At 45.6% G+C, this 19,822-nt stretch overlaps 1 non-coding gene and 1 pseudogene across 1 annotated transcript; one reads left to right on the top strand and one right to left on the bottom strand.

The window, feature by feature from the left end:
- Positions 1-715: 715 nt before the first annotated feature.
- On the top strand, positions 716-1,344 carry LOC117071097 (annotated as a pseudogene).
- A 4,792-nt stretch (positions 1,345-6,136) lies between these two features.
- On the bottom strand, positions 6,137-6,260 carry LOC117071908. The gene has a single exon (XR_004432633.1).
- Positions 6,261-19,822: the final 13,562 nt, after the last annotated feature.

Here is a 19,822-nt window from a genome sequence, read left to right as displayed (position 1 = left end):
TAAGGTAGACGTCTTGCTTTCTTGCCCAGGCTGGAGTGCAGTGGCATGATCTTGGTTTACTGCAACCTCCACCTCCCAGGTTCAAGGGACTTTTGTGCCTCAGCCTCCCAAGGAGCTGGGACTAGCACCACCACACCCAGATAATTTTTGTATTTTTTTCCCCCCGAGACGGAGTCTTGCTCTGTCACCCAGGCTGGGTACAGTGGTGCGATCTCGGCTCACTGCAACCTCTGCCTCCTGGGTTCAAGCAATTCTCCTGCCTCAGCCTCTCAAGTAGCTGGGATTACAGGTGTGAGCCACTGTGCTACCCTTTTTTTTTTTTTTTTTGAGACAGGGTCTCACTCTATTGCCCAGGCTGGTGGGCAGTGGCACAATCACAGCTTACTGCAGCCTCGACTTCCCAGGCTCAAGCAATCTGCCGCCCTCGGCCTCCCGAATAGCTGGGACTACAAGTATAGGCCACCACCCCCGCCTAATTTTTCAGTTTTTTGTAGAGATGGGCCTCACTATGTTGTCCAGGCTGTTCTTGAACTCCTAGGCTCAACAATCCTCCCACCTTCGCCTCCCCAAATGCTGGGATAACAGACATGAGTCACGGGGTCCTGCCAATCTTTAATTCCTTTAAACAAATGTTTTAGTTTTCAGAGCATATGTTTTGCCTTTCTTTAAAAAAAAAATTATTCCTGGAAGATCTGGGTCTCCGAATCCAGCTAGGATGGCTGTGGTTCCACTACTGCTGTTCGGGGGTTTGTGGAGCACCGTGAGAACGTCCAATCTGGCTGTTACTTGCGGCTCTATGGTGAAGCTGCTCAAAATGTGCTACAATGTCCAACTGCACTCACACGATGTGCTCTATGGGTCAGGTAGTGGGCAGCAGTCAGTGACAGGTGTAACCTCCATGAATGAGAGCAACAGTTACTGGAGAATACCGGGGTAAGTTCACCACAGCTGGTGAGAGGGGAACCCCCATCAAGTGCTGCCAGCCCATTCGGCTGACACATGTCAACACTGGCTGAAACCTCCACACCTTTCTGAAAACCAGGAAGTGAGTGCTTTTGGTGAGGAAGGTGAAGGTAGTCACCTGGATGACTGGACCATACTCTGTAATGGGCCCCACTGGGTGAGAGATGGTGAGGGTGGTTCAAACATTCTTCCACTGAGGAACTGCTGTCTGTCATAGGAGAACAATATGGTGGACCCATCAGTGGGCAAAAAGAGATGCATGGCCTGGCCTAGCCAAGCCAGAACAACAGCTGGAAAGCCATGGAAGGCATCTTCATGAGGCCCAGTGAGTTGTTGAAGGCAGAAGGCCACCATGCGGAGCTAGGAGTCTGGAGGCTCTGAGCCACTGTCACTATATAGTTTGTAGACATCTGTGCCGCTTCACCTTGGGATCCCTGACACAAGTTCCCTGGGAGTGGCCTTGTTACTACTGAGATGAAGACGTGCGACGGAAAACAGTAGCTGTGCTCACAAGCTCCAGCCCTGCACATTTGAATTGGTTGCTCTCCCAGACTTGGGTCAGTTCTTGCTGAGTAGAGGACTTGCTGGTGACAGGGTGGATGCTTTTTATTCACTGATAAGACACACTGAGGGGACATCCCTTTTAGCTGGGAAACTTCTAGGCCTCAGGCTGGAGTGCGATGGTGCAATGTCCGCCTCCCAGGTTCAAGCAATTCTCCTTCCTCAGCCTCCCAAGTAGCTGGGATTACAGGCACCCACCACCACACCCAGCTGATTTTTGTATTTTTAGTAGAGATAGGATTTCACCATGTTGGCTAGGGCTGGTCTCTAACTCCTGAGCTCAAGTGATCCACCCTCCTTGGCCTTCCAAAGTGCTGGGATTACAGGTGTGAGCTGCCATGTCTGGCCTCCAAAATGATTTTTTTTAAAAAGAATTTTATTATTAGCCTCTGTGTTATTTATTAGGTGTGCTATTTCATGATCTGCTTTATCCTTGAGTCCTAAGACTCTTTTCAGATGCTGGGAACCTTCAACGTGGGGCCTTTTAAGAGCTTTACTTGCATCCAAATCTTTCTCTTTCTACTTTCATTTCTCCTCAGGTACCTCATTTTTAATAGATTTCTGACTAATTATGGCCAAAGACTCTCAAAGAATATAACATAATAAACAGCCAATTTTATTCCTAAGTTGTTGGGGTGATCAGACCCAACACCAGGCCGTGGGGGCTACGAAGTCCATCGGAATCAAAGGAATGAGAAAAGACAAGAGAGAAGGTGGGACCAAGGGGCCAACGCTAGGATGGAGGCTGTGAAGGCCCCAAGCTCTGGGAGCCCACACTATTTATTGATGATCAAACAAAGAAACAGGTGGTAAGGATGTGGGGGTTGAAAGGAAGCAGTGTATCAAGTGAATGAGCTACAGCTGTGATGGTTTAGCATTTTCTTTGAAACATATGGCTACTTGGGATAATGGGAGTGCTACAAGCAAGGAGCCAGCAAATCTAGACACATTCCAAAGGCCAGGAGGGGTTTTAGACCCTGGACCCTGGACATGTTCCAAGCCCTGCCTCAGCTTCTCTCCCAACACTTAGCATTTTATTCTTTTTGATGCTATTGTATATATAATTATTTTCTTAATTTCATTTTCATATTGTTCATTGCTAGCATAAAGAAATGTGGTTGACTTTTATATATTGATATTATACTCCTCAAACTGATTGAATTCATTCATTCTAGTAGTTGTTTTTAGTGGATTCCTTAGGATTTTCTCTTTCAAGATCATATGCTCTGCAAATAGAGATAGCTTTACTTCCTCCATCCAAATTTCAGTGAGATTTGAAATTAAATTTTAGTTGCCCTGGCTAACTGTTCTGGTTGAATCTCCAGTACAATGTTGAATAACAGTGGTGAGAGTGGACATCCTTCTCTGGCTCCTGATCTTAGGGGGAGGTTTCAGTTTTTCACCATTAAGTATGAAGTTGATGTTGAGTTTTTCATAGGTGAACCTTAACAGGTTGAGGAAATTCCCTTCTACTCCTAGTTGCTGAGTGTCTTTATCATAAAAGAGTGTTGAATTTTGTCAAATTCTGTTTCTGCATCATTGAAAGGATCTTGTGGTTTTCTTCCTTATTCTGCTAATATGGTGCATTGAATTGATTCATTTTCATAAGTCCAGCCAAACTTGCATTCTTGGGAAAAATTCCACTTGGTCAATCTTATTCATATGTTGCTGGATTCAGTTAGATAGTATTTTGTTAAAGATTTCTATATCTATATTGACAAGGGATATTGGTCTGTAGAATTTTTGCTTCTGTTTTTGTTATGATGTCTCTCTGATTTTGGTATCAGAATAATAACTGGCCTCATAGAATAAGTTGGAAAGTATTCTTTCCTCTTCTAATTTTTGGAAGACTTTATGGAGAATTGGAGTTCATTCTTCTTCAACTGTCTTAAAATTCACTAGTGAAATCATCCCTATTTTTTTCTTTGTGAGAGTTTTTTGATCATATATATTGCTCTTGCACACTGTGACCCTGCTACATTTGCTTATTAGTTCTATTAGTTCTTAAAGTGCATTCCACAGGGCCAGGTGTGGTGGCTCACACCTGTAATCCCAGCACTTTGGGAGGCTGAGGTGGGAGGATCTCTTGAGCTCAGGAGTTCAAGACCAGCCTGGGCAATGTAGTGAGACCCTCATCTCTAGAAAAATTAAATAAAATATACTCCATAGAATTATCTATATACATGTCTTCTGCAATTAAAGACATTTTTACTTATTATTTTCCAACCTACATGCCTTTGTTTTCTTTTCCTTCCCTGATTTCACTGGCTTGAAATTCCAGGGTAATGTTGAATAGGAGTGGGGAGAGAGAATGTCCTTGTCTTTTTCACTATCTTAGGAGAAAAACATTCAGTCTGCACCATTAAGTATTAAGTTAGCCATAGTTTTTTGGTAAATAGTCTATTGTGAAGTCCCCTTTTTTATTGCTGATTTTGGTAATTTATGTATTCTTTGTTTTTTTCTTGGTCTCTATTAAAGCTTGTCAATTTTGTTGATCATTAACAACAACAACAACAGCAACAACAAAACTTTTGGGTCAGGTGCAGTGGCTCACGCATGTAGTCCCAGGACTTTGGGAAGCTGAGGCAGGCGGATCACAAGATCAAGAGATTGAGACCATTCTGGCCAACATGGTGAAACCCCATCTCCACCAAAAATACAAAAATTAGCTGGGCGTGGTGGCAGGCGCCTATAGTCCCAGCTACTCAGGAGGCTGAGGCAGGAGAATCACTTGAACCTGGGAGACGGAGGTTGTAATGAGCCGAGATTGCGTTGCTGCACTCCAGCCTGGCGACAGAGTGAGACTTCATCTCAAAAACAAACAAAAACAAAAGACTGAGCGCCGTGACTCACGCCTGTAATCCTAGCACTTTGGGAGGCTGAGGCGGGTAGATCACGAGATCAGGAGATCAAGACCATCCTGGCTAACATGGTGAAAACCCGTCTCTACTAAAAATACAAAAAAAATTAGCCAGACGTGGTGGCAGGCGCCTGTAGTCCCAGCTAATTCGGAGGCTGAGGCAGGACGCGCGCCACTGCACTCCAGTCTGGGAGACAGAGTGAGACTCTGTCTCAAAAAAACACAGAACAAAAAAATCCAACTTTTGGTTTTATTAATTTTCTCTGTTGTTGTTTTTTTCTATTTCATTGATTTCTCCTCTAATTTTTGTTATGTCCTTCTTACTTTGAGTTTGATTTCCTTTTCTTTTTTGAACTACTTGAGGTGGAGGCTTAGATTATTGATATTTGATTTTTCTCCCATTGCAGCATAAGCATTTCAATTATTGAAATTACAAATTTCCTGGCCGGGCGCGGTGGCTCAAGCCTGTAATCCCAGCACTTTGGGAGGCCGAGATGGGCGGATCACAAGGTCAGGAGATCGAGACCATCCTGGCTAACACTGTGAAACCCCATCTCTACTAAAAAATACAAAAAACTAGCCGGGCGAGGTGGCGGGCGCCTGTAGTCCCAGCTACTCGGGAGGCTGAGGCAGGAGAATGGTGTAAACCCGGGAGACAGAGCTTGCAGTGAGCTGAGATCCGGCCACTGCACTCCAGCCTGGGCGACAGAGCGAGACTCTGTCTCAAAAAAAAAAAAAAAAAAAAAAAAAAACAACGGCCGGGCGCGGTGGCTCAAGCCTGTAATCCCAGTACTTTGGGAGGCCGAGGTGGGCGGATCACGAGGTCAGGAGATCGAGACCATCCTGGGAGACCATCCTGGCTAACCTGGTGAAACCCCGTCTCTACTGAAAAAAATACAAAAAACTAGCCGGGCAAGGTGGCGGGCGCCTGTAGTCCCAGCTACTCGGGAGGCTGAGGCAGGAGAATGGCGTAAACCCGGGAGGCGGAGCTTGCAGTGAGCTGAGATCCGGCCACTGCACTCCAGCCCGGGCGACAGAGCGAGACTCCGTCTCAAAAAACAAAACAAAACAAAACAAAACAAATTTCCTTCTAAGGCTGGGCACAGTCACTCACGACTGTAATCCCAGCACTTTGGGAGGCCGAGGCAGGCAAATCACCTGAGGTCAGGAGTTCAAGACTAGCCTGGTCAACATGGTGAAATCCCGCCTCTACTAAAAATACAAAAATTACCCAGGAGTGATGGTGTGCACCTGTAATCCCAGCTGCTCGAGGATGTGGCAGGAGAATCGCTTGAACTCGGGAAGTAGAGGTTGCAGTGAGCTGAGATCATGCCACTGCACTCTAGCCTGGGTGACAGAGCAGATCACTTGACTGGTCTTGAACTCCTGGCCTCAAGTGATCTGCCCACCTTGGTCTCCCAAAGTGTTTGGATTATAGGTGTGAGCCACCACACCTGACACCCCGTTGGGATTTTGACTGGTATTGCACTAACTCTATTGATTGCATTGGGAAGAGTTTATCACATAACCATATTGATTTTTCTACTTTATAAATGTTTATGTAGATATTTTTTAGTTTCTCTCATCAGTTTTTGTTTTGTTTTCAGCATACTCCTCTTGCACATGTTTCATTAGATTTATACAAAGTGTGAATCTGTTTCTTATGCAATTCTAAATGGTACTTTTCAAAATTTCCGATTTATTTGTGTATTGCTAATCTATAGGAATACAACTGATTTTTTTTTCTTCTACAAATATCTGAGGTAGGAAAACCATGCTGCCCAGCTTGTGGCAGCCCTGATAATCCTCTAAGGCTGATCTTGGCCTCCAGCCCTGACTGAGGAGAAAAGGGGCCACCCATAGCCCCACTGGCACAATTGATTTTTCTGTGTTGATGTTGACCTCATATCCCATAACTTTGCTTAACTCATTTATTTATTATAGGAGCTTTTTGTAGATTCTTTGTGATTTTCTGTAAAGACAATTATGTATTCTGCTAACAGAAATAGGTTTGTTTCTTCTTTGCCAGTCTGTAGGCCTTTTATTTGTTTTTCTTGACTTCTTGCACTGATTAGGGCTTCTAGTAAAATACTGGATGGGTGTGTTAAGAGGGGGTATCCTTGCTTCTTCCTGAACTTAGAGTGAAAGAATTCAGTTTCTTACCATAAAATATGACAGTAGATGTAGGGTTTTTGTGAATGTCTATCATTGAGTTGAGGAATTCCTTTTAATTCTTAGTTTGCTGAGAGGTTTTTTTTATCAGGAATAAATGTTGAATTTCTTCCATGTCTTTTTTTTTTTTTGAGATGAAGTCTCGCTTTATCACCCAGGCTGGAGGGCAGTGGCACAATCTCGGCTCACAGCAAGCTCCACCTCCCGGGTTCACCCCATTCTCCTGCCTCAACTTCCCAAGTAGCTGGGACTATAGGCGCCCACCACCACGCCCGGATAATTTTTTTGTATTTTTAGTAGAGACGTTGTTAGCCAGGATGGTCTCGATCTCCTGACCTTGTGATCCGCCTGCCTTGGCCTCCCAAAGTGCTGGAATTACAGGTGTGAGCCACCGTGCCCAACCCCCTCTTCCACGTCTCTTAACTTCTCTTTCATATTTCACCATTTTTTCATTCTTTGCTGAATTCTTAGTAATTTCTTTCTTTCTTTTTTTTTTTGAGATGGAGTCTCGCTCTGTCATCCAGGCTGGAGTGTGGTGGCACGACCTTGGCTTACTGCAACCTCCGCCTCCCAGGTTCAAGTGATTCTCATGCCTCAGCCTCCCGAATAGCTGGGATTACAGGTGCCTGCTACTATGCCCGGCTAATTTTTGTATTTTTGGTAGAGACAGAGTTTCACCATGTTTGCCAGGCTGGTCTCAAACTTCTGACCCCAAGTGATCTACCTGTCTCAGCTTCCCAAAGAGCTGGGATTATAGGTGTGAGCCGCCACACCCAACCTCTTTTGAGGTTTCAAATCTTAATAATTATAGTTTCATTCCTGGAAGTTTTATTTGGTTCATCTTCAAATATGCCTAATTAATTTAATTAGTTTCTTTGCCATATTTTCAGTATCATTTTACAGTTTTTTTTTTTTTTTTTTTCAGATGAAGTCTTGCTCTGTTACCCAGGTTGGAGTGCAGTGGCACCATCTCGGTTCACTGCAACCTCCACCTCTAGAGTTCAAGTGATTATCCTGCCTCAGCCTCCCAAGTAGCTGGAATCACAGGCACACATCACCACACTTGGCTAAGTTTTGTATTTTTAGTACAGACGGGGTTTCACCATGTTGGCCAGGCTGGTCTCAAACTCTTAACTTCAAGTGATCCACCCATTTGGCTTCCCAAAGTGCTGGGATTACAGCTGTGAGCCACCATGCTTGGCCCATTTTACACTTCTTTAAACATGTTAACATATATTTTTTTCAGCTGGGTGTGGTGGCTCACGCCCATAATCCCAGCACTTTGGGAGGCTAAGGTGGGTGGATCACCTGAGATCAGGAGTTCGAAACCAGCCTAACCAACATGGAGAAATCCCGTCTCTACTAAAAATACAAAATTAGCCAGGCATGGTGGCTCGTGCCTGTGATCCCAGCTACTTGGGAGGCTGAGGCAGGAGAATCGCTTGAACCCAGCAGGTGGAGGTTGCAGTGAGTCAAAATCATGCCATTGCACTCCAGCCTGGGCAACAAGAGCGAAACTCCATCTCTCTCTCTCTCTCTCCCTCTCTAATAATATATATTATATATAATATATTTATATATAACATATAATATTTTATATATATTTTTTCTTTGTGTGTATGTGTGTGTGTGTGTATATATATAGTTTGTTTGTTTGTTTTAGAGAGAGAGATGGGGTCTCACTATATTGCCCAGGTTGGTCTCGAACTCCTGGGCTCAAACGATCCTCCCGCCCAGGCCTCCCAGAGTGCTGGGACTACAGCCGAGTGCCCAGCCTGAAACACTTAATTTTCTGTCCTGCATCTCATCATTCTATTTTATGCAGTATTTGTGGGTCTCATCTTGTTATTCGTTGTTTCTGCTGACTCATGCTCTTGTGGTTTGTTTCTTTTTGAGTTTATTGATGTTTAATTATGAGCTTATGTTCCTTGAAATTCTTTGTGGGAAGTCTTTGAATCTGTGTTTAAAACATATTCTTCCAAAAAGGATTTTTGTTTGCTTTTGCCAGGCGCCTAGGGGTACTTCCAACTCAGATCCACTTAAAAATTGTTTTTGGCTTAGTGTTTTTCCAGTCACATAGGGAATATGATGTTGGGCTTTCCTCTATGTGAATATTATCTTGTTATGCATTTTACTGGACTTCTTTTCAGCCTGTGTTGCCTCTCCAGCACAGCTAAGTGGATACGGCAAAGTCTTCTGTGGCTGAGTTGTTTTCTCCCCATTTCTCCCCTAGGGCACTGGCTTTTGAGAAGTCCCAAATTTGGGAGAGAAAAGAAATCTTTGATAACTACTTTCCAGGACCAGACCTCAGGTCTTTTCTTTTCTTTTTTTTTTTTGAGACGGAGTCTCGCTCTGTCGCCCGGGCTGGAGTGCAGTGGCCGGATCTCAGCTCACTGCAAGCTCCGCCTCCCGGGTTCACGCCATTCTTCTGCCTCAGCCTCCCGAGTAGCTGGGACTACAGGCGCCCGCCACCTCGCCCGGCTAGTTTTTTGTATTTTTTAGTAGAGACGGGTTTCACAGTGTTAGCCAGGATGGTCTCGATCTCCTGGCCTCGTGATCCGCCCGTCTCGGCCTCCCAAAGTGCTGGGATTACAGGCTTGAGCCACCGCGCCCGGCCAGGTCTTTTCTTCTCTTTCCTCATTTTGGTTCCCCTAAAAGCAGAGCCTCAGACAAAGGTTTTTGTGTAATTAATTTTTTGGAAGTAATCCCAGGGAGAAAGAAAGAGGGAAGCCCAGGACAAGGTCACATTATCAAGGGGACCTGGGACCTCTGATAGGTGCTTGATTCTATAGGAATTCTTGATTCCATAGGATCTTCCAAGGAGTCTTAGGAAATGGGAGATACAAAAAAAACACATTGAGTATTTGCTTGTGTCACTCATTGGTCAAGAGTGGCCTCACAGACATGAACTCCCCTGAACTTGGGGTCCGCGCATGCATAAGGTTCCAGGGGATTCCAAGAGCATCTGCCCTGTGGGGTCAGTGAGACTCAGACAGGAAGGGAGGGGTGGGCCCCATGTGCCCAAGGTGAGGTGGCACCTGCATGAGGCCCACAGAGCACTCATCACCTCAGCAGTGGCCGGAATCAGAACTGGGGCCAAGCAGACTGAAGTGGTGCCCAGGAGGTGCCTGGCACACCGGCCATTTACAACCCAGGGCCTCAGGAAGCACAGACCCCAGTGCAGGCTCACCCTAATAGGGTCATGCTCTTATTATTCTGGCTTCTGACTGATACCCTGTTTAACACCTGTTCATCTGTGCTTTCACACACACGTTTTTGATATTTCATTCAGCATTTTTAGGAAGGGATTTCTCTATTCAACTAGTCTGCATATTTCCAGATAGAGAGATAAATGGTCATTGTTTTCAAATGTTTATATACGCTTTATTTTAAAATTATTATTATTATTTGAGATGGAGTCTCGCTCTGTCATCCAGGCGATAGTGCCACGATCTTGGCTTATTGCAGCCTCCTCCTCCTGGGTTCAAGTGATTCTCCTTCCTCAGCCTCCCAAGTAACTAGGACTACAGGTGCGTGCTACCACGCCCGGCTAATTTTTGTATTTTTAGTAGAGATAAGGTTTCGCCATGTTGGCCGGGCTGGTCTCAAACTCCTGACCTCAAGTGATCCTCCCACTTTGGCTTCCTAAAGTGCCGGAATTGCAGGCGTGAGCCACTGCGCCCGGCCTCAAAATATTTATATATACCTTAATATCCCTTTCGTTATTATTTGTTAAGTATTGAAACCAAGCATTGCTTTCTGGAGCTCCCATAACCCACCTTTGTGCCCTGTTTTGAAAAACAGGCCAGTCAATAATGACAGCAGCAACGCAGCAGCTTTCTGCTTTTGAACACCTACTATGTGGCCAACAGCTGCTGTGGATTTATAGGTTAATACCTATAAATCAGTGAATTCTCAAAACTACCCTAAAATAGTCACTCTGGTTCCCTTTTTTATTCTTCATATATTTTTTATTTTTAAAATTGAGACAAGGTTTTGCTATGTTGCCCAGGCTGATTTCGAATTCCTGTGCTCAAGTGATCCTCCCACTTCGGCTTCTGGTTCCTTTTTCCCAGGCACTGGTTCCCTTTACACGGAAGAGGAAACCATGGCCTGGGAAGGGGCCAAGGCCACATAGCATTTAAGTCAAGCTTGTCTAACCCATGACCCCGAGGCCACATGCGACCCAGGGTGACTTTGAATGCAACCCAACACAAATTCGTAAACTTTCTTAAAATACTGTAATTTTTTTTTTTTACAAAAAATTAGCTGGGTGTGGTGGTGCACGCCTGTAGTCCCAACTACTTGGGAGGCTGAGGCAGGAGAATCGCTTGAGCCTGGGAGGAGGAGGTTGCAGTGAACTGAGACCACGCCACTGCACTCCAGCCTCGGCAACAGAGTGAGACTCCATCTCAAAAAATAAAATAAAATAAAATAAATAAATAAAATGATTTTTTTTTTTTTGCAATTTTTTTTAAGCTCATCAGCTATCATTATTAGTGTTAGTGTATTTTATGTGTGGCCCAAGACCATTCTTCTTCTTCCAATGTGGCCCAGGGAAGCCAAAAGATTAGACACCCCTGATAAATTGTCGAGCCAGGATTCTGTCCAAAGCTTCCCCACTTTCACTACATTGCATGCCTTTCTGTGGAAAAAAGCCTTCCCTTCTTCCCTAGTACCTCTCCCAAAACACACACTCATATGGAGTAGCACTTGAGATCCAGCGCTCCTTGGCAGCCGATTGCAGGGGGTAAGCTGAGCTCGGGGTTGCGGAGCAGTGGGGGGCAGTCAGCACACAGATTTTCCTATCCCCTCAGGAAACCTGCAAGGACCCCCGATAGGCCTTAGATGGCCAGTGTTGGCAAATCCTGATCGGGAGGCAAACTGGGAGAGCCTACTGCCCTTGCAGACTAGTTACTGTCCCTGCTGGAGCCCTGTGGAAGTGGGGAGAAATTCAGGTCCAAGGAGGTACCAAGCCAGAGTCACCTGCCCCCTAGTACCCCAATGTGGGGGCCACTCAGTGAGCATATCAGTCTCCTTGGGTGATATAGTCAAGGTAAAAAGCAAGTTGCAACCTGAAGGCTGGGCATTCCAGGTATAGGGCTCTTTCTGGTTAAAATGTGTGGGTACGGGGACTGGGGAGGCTTGGGAGGGGCTGTCCCCAGAGTTTCTATGAGTGTGTATATACTTTGAAACACTTAGAACCTTATTGTCAGCATGGACAGACAGGGACCTTGGGGACAGAGGGACATTAAGGCCTACATCTTGTTTTACAGATCAGTAAACTGAGGTCCAGAGACCCGTGGCCTAGCGAAGGAGGTTCAAGTGCAGGCCTTCCTGACCACAGCACACCACCAAGGCTCCTTCTCTAAACCACTGCATGTGTGCGTGTGAGTGGGCAACTGCACACCATCGTATACGTAAACGTGTTTACGCATGGAGTACATGTGCTTTATGATGCACGGGTGAAGGCACAAAGGCGTGTGTATGTGGGGGCTGGGGGTCAGACTGTAACAAGCAGACACACATCTCTCTTTTGGACCAACCCATGTTTGGAGAAGACAAGAGCTTTCTCATGCACAGGAGCCAAGGGAGGAAAGTGACCCCAGGTTTAGGCAGTCTGTGGTGACTTGTGCCACAGACCGTGTGTAAGTCTGAAGATGCCTGGGGCCTTCGTAGTACCATTGCCTTTAGCCGCCCATGGCCACCTGCAGCAACTGCCATCACCCTTAATGTGGACTGGAGCTGCACTGCTTAAGTCCCCAAGGCCCTGCGGGATGGCCAAAGATGTCTGTCCTCACCCCACTACCCTCTCAGTCTTCTTTGACCACTCTGGTCTCCCAACCTCAATGTCGACCCCACATCTGCAGGTGACATCCATGTAGCTCTGTAAGTCTTCAAACTGGGAGTCAGCCTACCTCCCGTCATCACTGACCTTCAGTCAATCCAGATGAAAAATGCCTCTGGGCATTTTGGGGACAGGAGATATAAGGAATGAGTCATAAATATCCTGTCATATAAAATAGGATGCTATGAAACATTCCCGGGGTCATGTCAAAAAGACACAGGAGCCAACCTGAATACACTTTCACCAGCCAAAGGTGGGATTTTTTGAGCACCAGTAAGATTAATAACTGCAATGGATTGACACCAGTCAGACATGTTTAAATCCATCGATTCACATACATTTAAAAATAACTCATGTTTCTTTCTTTTTTGAAGACGAAGTCTCGCTCTGTCGCGGCCCAGGCTGGAGCGCAGTGGCCGGATCTCAGCTCACTGCAAGCTCCCCCTCCCGGGTTTACGCCATTCTCCTGCCTCAGCCTCTGGAGCAGCTGGGACTACAGGCGCCCGCCACCTCGCCCGGCTAGTTTTTTGTATTTTTTTTAGTAGAGACGGGGTTTCACCGTGTTAGCCAGGACGGTCTCGATCTCCTGACCTTGTGATCCACCAGTCTCGGCCTCCCAAAGTGCTGGGATTACAGGTTTGAGCCACCGCGCCCGGCCTAAAAATAACTCATTTTTCACCTTAGGGGGATGCTAGGTAGCTGGTAAATAAAGGGAAAGCATTAAATGTTTGTTCTGTCTTTTGTATATGATCTCTCTCTCAGGATAACTAAATAATCAATGAGGGCAAATTTCACTTTGTAGAAATACTGCAGGTTAATAAAAAAAAAAGAAATAATATAGTTACAATGTTACTATTTTGCAATTCCTCATGAATTTAGGTAATAATGATCCATGGCTGCAGATGTTGCAAAATGAGACACAACCAGAAGTTAAGTGCTTCCTGATGGAAGCACCTATCACCATCTAGGAGGTGGTCTTGAAAAAAATAGTTGGACCTGAATTTATTCAAGCCTCCATAACTGAATACAGAAGACAGAAGACATGTTAAATGGTACCACAGGAATGCAATCAACCAAATTCAGACTATGGGAAACTGCGAGGATAAACAACCCAGTTTACGGCTTGGTGCCAAGCTCACGCCCGTAATCCCAGCGCTTTGGAAGGCCAAGGCTGGTGGAACACTTGAGGTCAGGAGTTCGAGACCAACCTGGCCAATATGGTGAAACCCCGTCTCTACTAAAAACACAAAAATTAGGCCAGGCACGGTGGCTCACGCCTGTAATTCCAGTACTTTGGGAGGCCGAGGTGGGTGGATCACAAGGTCAGGAGATGGAGATCATCCTGGCAAACACTGTGAAACCCCGTCTCTATTAAAAATGCAAAAAATTAGCCAGGCGTGGTGGCGGGTGCCTGTAGTCCCAGCTGCTCGGGAGGCTGAGGCAGGGGAATGGCGTGAGCGTGGGAGGCGGAGCTTGCAGTGGGTCGAGATTGCACCACTGCACTCTAGCCTGGGCGACAGAGCCAGACTCCATCTCAAAAAAAAAAAAAAAAAAAAAAAACCACAAAAATTAGCTGGGTGTGGTGGCGGGCACTTGTAATCCCAGCTACTCGGGAGGCTGAAGCTGGAGAATCACTTGAACCCGGGAGGCTAAGGTTTCAGTGAGCCGAGATCATGCCACTGCACTCCAGGCTGGGTGATAGCAAGACTCAGTCTCAAAAAAACAAAAAACAAAAAACAATTTCCTTAACAAAACAGTGGTACAAAACAAAACGAGATGGAGGGGAAACTCGCAGGTTTAAGATTTATCAACTAAGCCCTATTTATAGACCTTATTTGTATATCAATTCAAACATCTGTTAAAAAAACAAAATGACGGGCTGGACGTGGTAGCTCACGCCTGTAATTCCAGCACTTTGGGAGGCCGAGGTGGGCGGATCACGAGATCAGGAGATGGAGACCATCCTGCCCAACATGGTGAAACCCCGTCTTTACTGAAAATGCAGAAATTAGCTGGGCGTGGTGGTGCCTGCCTGTAGTCCCAGCTACTCTGGAGGCTGAGGCACGAGAATTGCTGGAACCCAGCAGGCAGAGCTTGCAGTGAGCCGAGATCGCGCCACTGCACTCCAGCCTGGTGACAGAGTCTCAAAAACAAACAAACAAACAAACAAACAAAAAACCGAAAATGAGGCCAGACATGGTGGCTCACACTTGTAATCCCAGCACTTTAGGAGGCTGATGCAGTTGGATCACTTGAGGCTAGGAGTTCCAGATTAGCCTGGGCAACAAAATGAAACCTTGTCTCTACAAAAAATTTTTAAAAATTACCAGGCATGGTGGTGCACGCCTGTAGTTACAGCTGCTCAGGAGACTGAGGCAGGAGGATTACTTGAGCCTGGGAGTTTGAGGTTGCAGTGAACTGGAGTTCACTGGAGTGAACCACTGAACTCCAGCCTGGGTGACAAAATGAGACCCTGTCTCAAGAAAAAAAAAATTATAGAAAACACCAACTGGATTATAATTTCCATTAATGACTTGTTATTGATTTTTATATGATAAAGTAGTGCCTGCTTGCTTTCTTTTCTTCCTTTCTTCTCTTTCTTTCTTTCTTTCTTTCTTTCCTTTCTTTCTTTCCTTTCCTTCTTTCCTTCTTTCTTTCTTTCTTTCTTTCTTTCCTTTCTTCTTCTTTTTCTCTTTCTTTCTTTTCTTTCTCTCTTCTTTCTTTTTTTTTTGTCCTGTCCTGTACTCCCCTCCCCTCCCCTCCCCTTTCCGTGGTTTTTCTTTTTCTTTTTTTTTTCTTTTTTTTTGTGACGGAGTCTCGCTCTCTCACCCAGTCTGGAGTGCGGTGGCGCCATCTTGGCTCACTGCAAGCTCCGCTTTCCGGGTTCATGCCATTCTCCTGCCTCAGCCTCCGGAGTAGCTGGGATTACAGGCGCCTGCCACCACGCGCAGCTAATTTTTTTTTTTTTTTTTTTTTGTATTTTTATTAGAGACGGGGTTTCACTGTGTTAGCCTCCTGACCTTGTGATCCACCCGCCTCAGCCTCCCAAAGTGCTGGGATTACAGGCGTGAACTAGCTTGCTTTCTTTTTCTTTCTTTCTTTCTCTCTCTTTCTCTTCTTTCTTTTTTTTTTTTTTTGAGACGGAGTCTCGCTCTGTCGCCCAGGCTGGAGTGCAGTGGCCTGATCTCAGCTCACTGCAAGCCCCGCCTCCCAGGTTCACGCCATTCTCCTGCCTCAGCCTCCCGAGTGGCTGGGACTACAGGCGCCGGCCACCTCACCCGGCTAGTTTTTTGTATTTTTTAGTAGAGACGGGGTTTCACCGTGTTCGCCAGGATGATCTCGATCTCCTGACCTCGTGATCCGCCCATCTCGGCCATCCAAAGTGCTGGGATTACAGGCTTGAGCCACCGCGCCCGGCCTCTTTCTTTTCTCTTCTCTTCTCTTCTCTTCTCTTCTCTTCTCTTCTCTTCTCTTCTCTTCTTTCTCTTCTCTTCTTTCTCTTCTCTTCTCTTCTTTCTTTTTTTCTGGGTCTTATTCTGTCAAACAGACTGGAGTGCAAAGGGGAAATCTCAGCTCACTGCAGTCTTGACCACCCAGGCTTATTCATCTTCCCCCGTCACTTCAGCTTCCCAAGTAGCTGGGACTACAGGTATGTGCCACTATGTTTGGCTAATTTTGTTTTTTTTTTTTTGTAAAGATGCGGTCTTGCTATGTTGCCCAGGCTGGTCTGGAACTCCTGAGCTCAAGTGATCCTCCTGCTTTGGCCTCCCAAAGTGCTGGGATTACAGACATAAGCCACTATGCCCAGCTAAAAATTTCTTACGTTTTAAAGCTATGTACAAAAATATTTACTGACCGGGCGCGGTGGCTCAAGCCTGTAATCCCGGCACTTTGGGAGGCTGAGGCAGGCGGATCATGAGGTCAGGAGTTTGAGACCAGCCTGGCCAATATGATGAAACCCCATCTCTACTAAAAATACAAAAATTAGCCGGGTGTGGTGGCGTGTGCCTGTAGCTACTCAGGAGGATGAGGCAGAAGAATTGCTTGAACCTGAGAGGCGGGGGTTGCAGTAAACCGAGATCGTGCCACTGCACTCCAGCCTGGCAACAGAGTGAGACTCAGTCTCCAAAAAAAAAAAAAAAATTTACAGATGAAATGATAAAATGTCTTGCGTTTGCTTCAAAATAATCCAAGAGTTAAGGGAGGAGTCGGGGAGCACAAGATTGACCATGTGACAGGTACCCAGAGGTTCATTATATTATACTCTCTACTTTTGTATATATCTAAGATTTTTCATAATAAAATTTTTTAATGCTTCTGTATTAGACTGTTATTGCTACAGTGTAACTGCATGACAAATGACCCCCCAAATTCAGAAGCTTACCCACTGCAGAAAAGGCATTAAACTGCTGAGATGACTTGGTCATCTACATCAGCCAGCTTCAGTCATTGGCCACCCTCGTGCTGGCACAAAGGATATGTAAAGGAATTGACCACAGGTGGAGAGATGGAGGCTATGCATGGGCCCAGCAAACAGCATAGGTGCCCACTAACCAAGGCTGAGTAGCCGTTGCAGCTCATAAACGTCCAGTCTGCCAGCAACAGAGAGGAACACTGAATTCCCCATAGAGCGCCATTCCGTAAGGAGTCCAATTGCCTCCTTGGGGGCAAGTTAACTGTTTTGGGTCCCTTCTATCCTGCAAAGGCCAGTGAGTCATTATCATAAGATAATATCATATCTTTTTTTTTTTTTTGAGACAAAGTTTGGCTGTATAGCCAAGGCTGGAGTGCACTGGCATGATCTTGGCTCACTGCAACCTCCGCCTCCAAGGTTCAGGGGATTGTCATGCTTCAGCCTCTGGAGTATCTAGGATTACAGGCATGCGCCACCACGCCTGGCTAATTTTTGTATTTTTAGTAGAGGTGGGGTTTTGCCATGTTGGCCAAGCTGGTCTTGGGACTCCCGGCCTCAAGTGATCGGCCCACCTCGGCCTCCCAAAGTGCTGGGATTACGGGCGTGAGCCACTGCCCCCAGGAATAGGATAATGATAATATCTATTCCAAACAGTGTCTTAATTAAGTAATCCCAACCAGTAAGAAATAGAATTATTTCAATCACAAGACTCAAGTCACTCCAAAAAGATTATGCTAAGAGCTGCTGAGCACGTGTTCCTACAGCGACCCATACCAACATACTGATGAAGCTACAGCTCAGGTATTAGGCTACTGTGCTCCCATCTAGGAAGTGACCCCCAGGGATTCTTCACACTGTGCTTTCACCAGCACTCTGTACGTGAACTTAACCACCTCAGCACTCCCCCCTGCTTTTGGCATGTCTTCTGTGTTTGGATGTTGAGTACTGCTGGATGGAAAGCTTTGCTATCAGCGGAACAATGGTTGAGGCTGTAAAAGCCTACCAAGTGCCATTATAAAATGGGTCGTTGTGCTGTATAAAACAACCACCACAACAACTCAGAAGCTTCAAACAAAAACCCTTTATTGTCACGCTCATGGATGGGTCTGTGGGTCAGCTGTACAATTCAGCTGAAATTGAATCGTACCTTGGTTGATCGAGGCTGGACTCCAAGCTACAGGCTGAGTTCGGGTCTGCTCTGCATGTCCCTCATTCTCCTGGGACCAGTGGTTAACCAGGGGATATGGCTTGTTCCTGGAGACTCATTCCTGGACCCAGAAGGAAGGAGCAGCAGCTATATGGGGCATGTTCTTGTCATGGCAGATTACTGCAGCATGAGAAGGCATGTCCAACTGAGAAAGCACATTTCAAAACTTCTCGTGTCAGATTCACAAGTTTCCTACTGGCCAAAGCAAGTCACACGGCCAAACACAAAATCAAAAGGTGGGAAAGTATTCTCTCTCCACCATGGCAAGGGTGTGGGTGAATAATTATATTACAAGAGACAAATAATTCAATCTTTCACAGTCTTTGGGGATCCAAGGCACTGCCTTGGTTCATGCCCCAGCACTTCTCATCAGGACAAAAGAACATCCTGCTAGGAGACTTTCCTGCCACTAGCAGGGCCCCCACAAACATTGTGGCAGCTAGAGTGATTTTTTTTTGTTTGTTTGTTTTTACTAGCTCTCCTCCAGTTTTGTTTGTGTGTGTGGTAAAAAAAAAATGCATAATATAAAATTTACCATCTTTTTTTTTTTTTTGAGACAGAGTTTTGTCTTGTTGCCCAGGCTGGAATGCAATGGTGTGATCTTGGCTCACTGCAACCTACGCCTCCAAGGTTCAAGCGATTTTCCTGCCTCAGCCTCCCGAGTAACTGGGATTACAGGTGTGCGCCACCACGCCAGCTAATGTTTATATTTTTAGTTGAGACAGGATTTCACCATGTTAACCAGGCTGGTCTCAAACTCCTGACCTCAGGTGATTCACCAGCTTTGGCTCCCAATGTGCTGGGATTATAGGTGTTAGCCATGCCTGGCTCACCTTTTTTTTTGGACAGAATCTCACTCTGTCGCCCAGGCTGGAGTACAGTGGTGTGAACTTGGCTCACTGCAACCTCTGCCTCCTGGATTCAAGGGATTCTCTTGCATCAGCCTCCTGAGCAGCTGGGACTACAGCCGTGTACCACCACACCTGGTTAATTTTCGTATTTTTAGTAGAGACAGGGTTTCACCATGTTGGACAGGCTAGTCTCGAACTCCTGACCTCAAGTGGTCTGCCTGACTTGGCCTCCCAAAGTGCCGGGATTACAGATGTGAGCCACTGTGCCTGGCCAAAATTTACCATCTTAACCGTTTCTAAGTATACAGTTAAGTAGTGTTAGTTGTATTCGCATTGTTGTGTAAGAGCTCTCCAAAATATTTTTAGCTTGCAAAAGTGAAACTATACCCATGAAACTAACACCTCTGTATTTCCCTCTCCCCAGCCCCTGACAACCACTATTCTACTTTCTGTTTCTATGAATTTGACTACTATAGACACCTCATGTAAGTAGAATCACATAGTATCTGTCTTTTGGGGACTGGCTTATTTCACTTAGTAGGATGTTCTCAAGGTTCAACCATGTTGTAGCATGTGTCAGAATTTCCTTCCTTTTTAAGGCTGAATAATAATTCCATTGTATGTATATACCTTATTTTCTTTATCCATTTGTCGATGGACGCTTGGGTTGCTTTTGACCTCCTGGCTATTATAAATAGTGCTGCTGTAAGCATAGTGTGGAAATACCTCCTTGAGGTCCTGTTTTCAATTATTTTGGCTGTAAACCCAGAAGTGAGATGATTGGGTCATAGGGTTGTTCTATTTTTAGTGTTTTAGGAACTGCCATATTGTAGCTACCCCATTTTAGATTCCCACCAGCAGTGCAGAAGGGTTCCAGTTTTCACACATCCTTGCCAACACTTGTTACTTTCTGTTATTTTATGCTAATTATCCTAATACGTGTCAA

This window comes from Trachypithecus francoisi, unplaced genomic scaffold, assembly GCF_009764315.1.
Source record: "Trachypithecus francoisi isolate TF-2019V2 unplaced genomic scaffold, Tfra_2.0 Lachesis_group3, whole genome shotgun sequence".
Classification (NCBI taxonomy): Eukaryota; Metazoa; Chordata; class Mammalia; order Primates; family Cercopithecidae; genus Trachypithecus; species Trachypithecus francoisi.
This window is presented reverse-complemented; position numbering and strand designations above follow the sequence as displayed.